General features: G+C 44.8%; 2 non-coding genes across 2 annotated transcripts; both read right to left on the reverse strand.

Moving 5' to 3' along the window:
* Positions 1-929: 929 nt before the first annotated feature.
* On the reverse strand, positions 930-1,021 carry trnar-ucu (transfer RNA arginine (anticodon UCU)). Its single transcript is given in 2 exon segments — positions 930-965; positions 985-1,021. It is a non-coding gene; the product is annotated as a tRNA-Arg (tRNA).
* Positions 1,022-3,061: 2,040 nt separating this feature from the next.
* On the reverse strand, positions 3,062-3,153 carry trnar-ucu (transfer RNA arginine (anticodon UCU)). The gene is given in 2 exon segments: positions 3,062-3,097; positions 3,117-3,153. It is a non-coding gene; the product is annotated as a tRNA-Arg (tRNA).
* Between the last annotated feature and the right edge of the window lie 6,847 nt (positions 3,154-10,000).

Raw genomic sequence — 10,000 nt, forward strand, 5'->3', positions numbered from 1 at the left:
GTAATTTCTAACATTTTGGGTTATATCTGTAGTAAATCTTTAAAAATCCTGACAGCACCAACAGATCTGACAGAGTCCCTGCAGCAGTCGCAGGTCTGTAACTCAGCTGATGTATCGCTAAAGCTATTAGCGAGCTAGTCGCACAAGAATGGCAGAGAAAGTGCAGCCAAAATGTCCCAATGCTAACATGCTAACATGCTAACATGCTTGACAGCGGTGCCACATTTATTGTTTATGTTTAATTATATGAATCTGAGGTGTTTTCTTCTGTGTGAGCGAGTTGGACACAGTGGCTCTGTGGTGCAATGGATAGTGTGTTGGACTTCTAGTATGACATCGTAGGCGTGATTCAAAGGTTGTGGGTTCAAGTCCCATCAGAGTTGGTGGACCGTCTAACACTAACTCAACAGCACAGAGCTCACAGCCCCCTGAGTGGGCTAACAACATTAGCACAAAGCAGCTGTAAGGATAGCTTTGCTGCAGGGGAGCTGTTTCAAACTGTGGATTTAACATATTTATTTACTGGATTAAAAAAGCTTGTTTAGCTAGCTACATGTTTCTGTTCCCTGAACACCAGCAGCTCCTCGCTCTCCTCCTGCCCAGAATCTCAACGAGCAAAACTTTTTTATTGTTTTGGTTCATTTCCAGAACATGAGAGCGAACGTGTGTCCTCCTGTTTTCACCAAAGTGTTATAAAGTTCATCATGCACAGAGCAAGACTGGATAAGAAAGCTTCAGTCAATGACGTGAAAGGTCGACTCTGGTGGGACTCGAACCCACAACCTTTGCATAAATTCTTTGAGGGTTAACGAGGGCTCAGCAGGCTGCAGACCTCAGTTTATTTAATCTGGCAGAGTGTGACAACGTGAGTTTAGGGGTCAACCAACAATCAACAAGTTCGCTATCTTGACCTTACTGTCGTTAAAGCTCGACGCTGGTGGGACTCGAACCCACAACCTTTGAATCACTCCTACAGGGTCGTACTAGAAGTCCAACGCGCTATCCATTGCGCCACAGAGCCTCATGTCAACATGAAGTCACACACTGACTCTGTCTTTCTGTGTGTGTGTGTGTTAATCATATATATTTACTGTATGTATTTGTGTATTTGTGTGTTGTTTATGTTGTTTACTGCGTTGCTCTGAGGTTGGAGACACTGCGGTATACATCTGTCGCCAGGAACACACACACACACACACACACACACACACACACACAGACACACACACACACACACACACACACACAGACACACACACACACACACACACTCTGTACCTCACAGCGAGGCCTCTGTCCGACCTCAGACTTCACTAAATTGTCGGACTAATTATTATAAACGACAAACAGTGGTCGCCGGGGAAACCATCCTCCCACATCCCATAATTGCGCTGCGTTGGCTGGATATTAAGACTTCTCTGGATGCTGGAGATGGTTTGGGTGCGTTTGATTTCGGCCTCCTGTGAAATCAACGACTGCTTGTGTTCATTCAACAAACACTCTGTTGGTGGAGGAAGTGACTGCAGCCTGTTCGGAGCTCCACTGATGCCTGTAATCATCCACAACTTTCTCTGAAGCACGACTCTGTGGGACTCAAACCCACAACCTCTGAATACCTCCTCCTGTGGTTATCTAGGAATCCATCATGCGATGCAATGCACCACAGAGCCAGAGGGTCTTTTGCTTTCAGTCGCAATGTTACGTAACATTTAAGTCAGCTGTCATTAGCTTTGTTTGGCTAACGTAGCTTAGCGATGACAGTAAACGAACAGTAGAAAGAACTTAATATAGTATCAAAAGTTAAACTTATAAGTAATTCAAACCAACAACCTTTGCCACAGAGCCACAGAGAGTGATCTTCTTTCCTTATCTATGAGATCGTGGATCCTTGATCATCTATGTGCGTCACTCCCTGAAGTCAAGAAGGGTCAAAAACAATGACGACCATGAACAGCTTTTTTTTAAGAGAAATGAACTTCAGAGGAACGACTGAGGCCGGAGGACTGCAGCGCTGTCTGCAGAGGAAACATCGGATCACTTCATGGAGGAGAGGCATAAAGGTCGACTCTGGTGGGACTGAAACCCACAACCTTTGAATACTTCTTTAAAGAAGAGCAAGAAGAACACCCAATCATGACATCAGCTGTTTCAATGAGGGCTTTAGTTTAAGTTAACACACTGAGAGTTATGTACGACTCTGGTGGGACTCGAACCCACAGCTTTTAAATAACTCCTTGTATGTTTACCTCAAAGTCCAACAACCTGTCCATTGCACCAGCCTCACACTAGGACAGGCCATCACACTTGGTTCTGTTGTACTTCAAGTAGTATCTCATGATTACTTCAACCAGTAACTGTTTCCTTCTATAAAGCTCAACTCTGGTGGGACTTGAACCCACAACCTTTGAATCACTCCTACAGGGTCAAACTAGATGTCCAACACACTGTCCATTGTGCCACAGAGCCGCAGACTGTTAAGCTAAAATTCTATTTTGGTGAATTTAAACCAACAACCTTCACATTTCTGCTGCCACAACAAACATTATGTTGATATAACTGCACGTTGCTTCTTACAGTCTAATAATTGATCTATTATCAATAAATATTTATTGTATTTTAGGCTCAGAAAATATATTAAGAGACATATAAAGTGTCAAAGGAGGCAGATTATTATTACCTTTACTCCTCAACTACTTTATCTGAAGGTTGACGCTGGTGGGACTTGAACCCACAACCTTTGAATGTCTCCTCCTGAATCTGACTAGAAGTCCAACGCGCTGTCTGAGAGGTTCTGAGATCACCTGTGACCTCCGCTGACTGTCCATAACATCGTGGATCGTTGAACATCTGTGTGCGTCACGTCCTGAAGTCAAGAAGGGTCGAGAACCATGACAACGTGAATTAAAGCAGCATTTCGTACATTTTTTCTGAACACAGTTTCATCTGAAAGAAGATTTCAGCTCTGTGAAGAGAAATTAACTTCAGAGGAACGACTGAGGCCGGAGGACTGCAGCGCTGTCTGCAGAGGAAACATCACTTCATGGTGGAGAGGCATAAAGGTCGACTCTGGTGGGACTCGAACCCACAACCTTTGAATCACTTGTCCAGTATTTAGCTAGAAGTCCAATGCGCTATCCATTGCGCCACAGAGCCTCATGATCCCAGCTCCTGTCAGACGACAGCTGAGCGACAGGAGGAAGAAAGAGGAAACAGAGAGTTTGTTAAAGCAGGAACAAGAATGAAAGTGTGTTTTAAAGACGCTGAAGGAGAGTTTGTTTGGACGGACAGAGGAGAGGAGGAGTGAGAGAGAAGGAGGGATGACACAGGAAGAAGGAGAAGAGGAGGACGAGGCTTCATGTCTCCAAACAAACTGAGTCCATGTTGAAAATCCTGCTGCATGTTTATTATTCTGACAAATGAAGAGTCCTTCCTCTCCTCCTCGATCCCTCCTTCATCCCTCCTTCCTCTCCTCCTTCATCCCTCCTTCCTCTCCTCCTTCATCCCTCCTTCCTCCCTCCTCGATCCCTCCTTCCTTCCTCCTTCCTCTCCTCCTTCATCCCTCCTTCCTCCCTCCTCGATCCCTCCTTCCTCCCTCCTTCCTCTCCTCCCTGTCCAGTTGGACCCTCTGCAGTCTGAGCTCATTGTCTTCTTCTTCTTCTTCTTCTTCTGCACTTCATCTCTGTTTCAGACAAAGTGGTTCTGAATAGAGTTCTTGACTCTGCTTTTGATTCGTCTCCGCGATCCAAAGATTCTTCTGCTCCCATTAAATCACTCAGCCGGGCCGCAGGAAATAAGAGACATCCCCACTTACTGGGTCGCTCTGTGGTTTCATCCCATTTATGGTTCCGACAAACAAATAAAGATGCCACAAAAAAAAGACTCATTTTATACAACAGTAAAATGTCACAGAGAGCACAGATTTCATCCAGAGTCATCCAGAACCTTTGGACCTGTTCACCCGTGATGAGCTGCAAGTGTCAGAACATCTTTACAGATGGGTCATCTCAAGAAGAAGAAGAAGATGAAGAAGAAAATGTAAAAAGGAGAAGAAGAAAAAGTGGGTTTGCTCACATTCACATGTTCTCCAAATGTTTCTGTTGTTTTTATAAAATAAAATAACTATTCTAATGAGAATTTTACAATTTGTTCTAAACAACAAAATAAAATAAAAATGAAACCAATCAGTGCGCATCATCAACAGTTTCCGGACAGTCGTACATCCGCGAGACAATGACATCACCTCAGCTCAGCATCTGGAAACACGCGACCGATGAAAGAGAAGAAGAAGAAACCGTGGAGCGTGAAGCTTCACCTCACGAGTGAAGACGACATCAGAGAGACGAATCGTTTCATGTCGGAGCGGAAACACCAGAAATATGCTGAAACATCTTTCCACAGAGCACAAGCTCAAATTCCAGGAATGCCAAAATGATCACACACAGACTGTTGCGACAGCTTGCAAAGGATTATGGGATACCGAGGACGCAACCAGCTGCTTCCTCCAAATTTGGGCAAAAAGAAAAGCTGAGTTATTATGACATCATCATCGACTTATTCTCCTACAAACAAACAATGCAAGAATGATTCTGTCCATCCAGAACCGCCTGACAGCAGCTCAGCGCCGAGCTCAGGTCCAGTTAACACACACACACACACACACACACACACACACACACACACACACACACACTCAGCATCAATAAGAAGTCAGTTTGACCCAGTTTATACAGTGACGTGTGTGTTTGCTCTCGACGAAGTGTGTTATTAGTGAGATCGATGCTCAGAAAGACTCAGCTGTCATCTGCCTGCCAACACACACACACACACACACACACACACACACACACACACACACACACACACACACAAGCACACATGCAATTATAATTCCACTAGTGTTTCTCTGAGGCGGTAATCGAAGGGTCTTACTGGCTGACACGCAGAGGTGAAGTTCCCAATGAGTCAACCTTCACACACACACACACACACACACACACACACTCACACACACACACACACACAGTATGAAGCCAAGACTCACACACACACCCTCCAGTGAAGTGGCGTGTGATTAGTCACTGGACGTCTGGGGACAGGCCAATGAGAAAAGGTTTTCTCTCAGAGTTCTGAACATTAACAAGAACCTTCCTGTCATTTAAAACAGAAACGTCCCAGTCTTTCCAAAGAACCTGAACACACCGCCACAATTCTAATAATCTATAAACAGCTGCTGTGACTCTAAATCAACCCGTCCATCACTGAGACACACAGACTCCATGTTTCTACTCAAAGACAGACAGAAGTTCATGTAGAACATTTGCTGAATGAACAAGAAGGTCCAAATAATGCAGAATGAGTCAGAGACAGAGTTTCACAGAGTTTATAAAGTGTCTCCAACTCAACAACTCACTAAACTGACACATTTGTTAAGGGAGTCTGGGGACTTTCTCCACGGGGACAAAGAAGTAGCCTATATTGTTCCTGTTTAGTGTCTTTGTAACATGTGACATGTTTAGATCAATAACATGTTTCTTCTTTCATAAATGGAGTGTAAATGGTGAAATCAGTGTAAACAGTGTGTTCAAACAGCTGATCAATGTTGGCAGGTAAGACTTTAGCACTTTAGACACAGAAGCAGACAGGCTGGTACAGACATGCTGCCACAAACTGACACTTTTTACAAGGAGACAAACAACTTCAGCTGAAAGATTTAATGCTGAATTTACAACAAGGACACAATGAGTTACAATCTGTCACACACACAGTTTCATAATGTTTATAAAGCTTTACACTTCTCAACAACTCCTTAAATTAGCTGATTTGTTAATGGAGTCTGGTGAAATGTGGTTAATAGTTGGCTTCATGTTTTACAGTTAATGCTGAATTTACAAGAAGGACACAATGAGTTAGAATCTGTCAGAGACACAGTTTCATAATGTTTGTTCTGTTTCTCCTCATGAAACAACTTTTAAAATCAGTACATTTGTTAATGGAGTCTGGTGATGTTGTGGTTACTAGTTTGAAACATCTGCTGCTAACAGGCAGGTTATCGGATCACTCTGGACAGATGCTGATACCAGATCTGAACCGGGCCTCTGACGGTGCCTTCACTGACTCCTGAAGCTCTCTGTGCCTTCATGACATTCCACATTTTTCTGTGCGGTCAGTTTGTTTTTAAAAGCCGTTGAAAGACGAGACAGAGAGAGAAAGTGACGCAGAGAGCAAACAGGATGAGAGGAGGATCGGATTCATGTTATCTCCCTCTGGAGATACAGATCAGTGTCAGATCTGCCTGCAGAGAGCGTCTGCAGAACAGCTCACAGGCACAGAGACGGGATCTCAACTTATTCCTACAAAAGCAACATATAACATGACAGACTCAGACGTGCAGAGGCCGACTGACAGTCTGTGGAAAGAGATAAAGAGTAAAAACAGTTTAGTACACATGACTGAAGGCTGGAGCCCCCTGCAGGCTGCAATGTGAACTGCAGCCTCCAGAAGAGACCAGACTCAACATGTCCAAGTGGTTCATCCTCTGAGGAGCAGGACCGGGATCAGAACATGTGATCCACTTTAAATCCTGACTTTCTAAAACTGAGGAGCGGTCAGGAGGACAGAAGCTGCTGGAATAATTAATTAAAAATAACACATATATATTTGTGGTTGTACTCTGACTCTGTATTAACCTGCCTCACATTTATCTATCAATTTATTATTATTATTATTATTATTATTATTATTATTATTATTCATCCCGGCTGATAGTGGACCAGTCGACCCGTGATAGAAATTCAAAAGAGGAAAGAAATAAAATAAGTTTTGTGACACAAATGGGAAGTAAAAGCATGAATTAATACACTTCCATAAATCAAAACTAATAATGTTATAAATCAAATGAAACGTAACTAACTGAGCTAACTGAGCTAGCCTGCTAGCATCAGCTACAGTCAGCGGTTACTACGGCAACACGCTGTCTCCTGACATTCTGCATCGTTAATTAACTGTTTTTAATCATGTTTATTTTTAATGTTGGCGGTTTTGGTCCTCCATAACACAGACTGACCTCATCAGCTGTTAATGACGTCACTGATACAATCAGAGGAATCACATCAGGCGACAAAATGATGATGAAAAATGTGTGAGGACACACACACACACACACACAGGAGCAGGAAAGATCACGTACACGCGCAGAGTCTCTAAACTTGGACGGGTCGCGTGCACGCGCACGCATCTTCATGTCTTTAAAGAATAAAAACTTTAATGAGATAAAATCTTTATTAAACATGAAGCTTTAAACGCTCACACCTGAGCTGATGTGGGCTTTTATTGTGAAAATAATGTGTTTCTTCTTCGTGTGTTTCAGCTCTCTGAGTGAATTTCTGCCATTTCAAAGTTTTTTATTACGTTTTTTAATCATTTCTGTCTTAATTTGGAGGGACATGTGTGATATCCGCTCTGGAGCTGTGTGTAGAAATGGAAGAAGAAGAAGAAGAAGAAGAAGAAACAGAAGAAGAAGAAGAAACAGATACAGTCCCCCGGGCTGAAGGAGGGCAGCCGGTGTAAACGAGCAGAACGGGTCGGTACCTCGGTGCCGGTGGGGAGCGGAGACATGCACGTCCTGCAGCCGGTGATCGTGTCTCTGTCTCCCCGGTGTCGCTGCTCTGGTTCCGGCCGGTCCGGACGCATCGGATCAACAACTCCTCACTTTGTTTCCACAAACTTCACTCAGCAAAGTTTCACGAACCAAACAGCAAAAAAAAGAAGGAAGAAGAAGAAGAATCCATCCGACATCTGTCCGCTGAAACCTTCATGTAATCTCTGCATCCGGGTCCGAACCGAGAAGTCCAGAACACAGGAGGGGAACTTTCACACGGGGTTCTGAGAGTCGAGCTCCCGGGGAGAGGGGATGAGATCCGAGCGGCGGAGAGGCAGCGACCCGTCTGCTGCTGCAGGAGGAGGGAGGAGAGAGGGAGGAGGAGGAGGGGAGGAGGAGAGAGGGAGGAGGGAGGAGGAGGGAGAGAAGGAGGGGGAGGAGGGAGGAGAGAGGAGGAGGAGGGAGGGGGAGGAGGAGAGAGGGAGGAGGAGAGAGGAGGAGGGAGAGAGGGGAGGAGGAGAGAGGGAGGAGGAGAGAGGGAGGGAGGGAGGTCCAAAGCCCATCAGAGGGAGCAGCAGCCGTCCAGCTGTCTGCAGAGAACAAACTCTTTCTCAGAATCAGTCTGAATGTTTCCTGTGATCCTGCAGAGTGCTGAGAGGACTCACCTGTCTGCAGGAGCAGCACAGGTGAGACCTGATGGACCAGGTGAGTGATTTAAAGGTGCAACCTGTAAGAAATGACGCAGGAGGTCCGTCAGGGTCTGTCACATCGTCCTCTGACACACTGTGACCATGAAGACCCCGAGACACGACCCGCTTCCTGTCTCATCTGGATCCATGGTTCTTCCATTGTTTTTTTTTACCCTGTTAAAATGTTTTTTTTCCATCAACATGTGAAGTTTTTCCTCACTGGAATCGAGGGTCTAAGGACAGAGGATGATGTTCACTGTACAGATTGTAAAGCCCACTGAGGCAACGTGATTGTGATTTTGGGCTATATAAATAAAATTGATTTGATTTGATCCATTAAAGAGACGCACAATTCAATTAGCCGGGCGCTAAACAGGAAGTTAGCCTGTTCGGTCAGCAGAAGTCGCCAGTGTGCACTCAAACACGGAAGCTATACAGAACAAACCCGACCAGAAGTCAGAAGTCTCCGGACCGAGCGTCCTACGTACCGTGACGCGTTCACTAACAGGATGAAAACTTCACTCGTTCATTCTGTTGGAGGTTTAAAGAGCAGCGATCTGGACCAGGAAACCAGGACGAGCGACAATTTACAACAGAACAAAGAAACAACATAGTTTCAGCTGGAGATGTGAAAGAAACGCTTAACATTCACACTGTGTAATAAATCAAAAGAGACGGAGAGTCGATGAGTTGATGCAAATTCTCATTTATTCTCTGATGACGTGAAAATCTTTGTTGTTCATCTGAGTAGAAAACGTTGTTAAAGCCTCGTTAACGTCGCTGATGTCCAGACGTTCAGAACCACGATGTAGGAGAGGATAATAATCTCCCACCGCTGTACGATGACACTTAAAGGGATAGTTGGTGTTTTTTGAAGTGGGGTCATATAAAGTACATATCTGTAGTCGATCTGTTTCCTGTAATCAGCGATCAGCGCAGCCTCAGTTTGGAGCAGCAGAGAGCCGCTCCAGCCCAGACGCTCAGCTTTGTACTGCAGTGAACGGGTCCAGAGAAGAAGAGAAATTAACCACCTAAAACAAGAATCACCTAAAAACATCTACATCAGTTCAAGTGTATGTTGTATAGAGAAATTCTCACCGCTTCACATCGCCGGCAGACCACGCTTTCTTTTGGCACTACATTTTCTCAACCGTAGAACCTCCGTATCCCTACGCTGAAGCTCTGACCCAAACAGGTGATCTGCGAGCGGTGAAACACAGTGCGAGGCCCAGCTGCTGGACGAGAGGTTTACTTTTGATAAAAACAAAACTTAACAGACCGTAGAACCTCCGTATCCCTACGCAGTTGCGCTCATGCGTAGGGATACGGAGTTTCTACGGTTGAGATAATGTAGTGCCAAAAGAAAGGCCGGTCTGACAGCGATGTGAAGCGCTGTGAATTTTCTCTATACAACGTAAACTTGAACTGATGTAGATGTTTTCAGGTGAGCCTTGTTTTAGGTGGTTAATGTCTCTTTTTCTCTGGACCCGTTCACTGCAGTACAAAGCTGAGCGTCTGGGCTGGAGCGGCTCTCTGCTGCTCCAAACTGAGGCTGCGCTGATCACTGATTACAGGAAACAGATCGACTATAGATATGTACTTTATATGACCCCACTTCAAAAAACACCAACTATCCCTTTAACGCTGATGTGGAGGAACGTGAGCGAGGAAGTGGGACTGCCTGGTAAGTCACTGAAATACGTCTCAGCACAGC

This window comes from Sparus aurata, chromosome 2, assembly GCF_900880675.1.
Source record: "Sparus aurata chromosome 2, fSpaAur1.1, whole genome shotgun sequence".
Taxonomy (NCBI): Eukaryota; Metazoa; Chordata; class Actinopteri; order Spariformes; family Sparidae; genus Sparus; species Sparus aurata.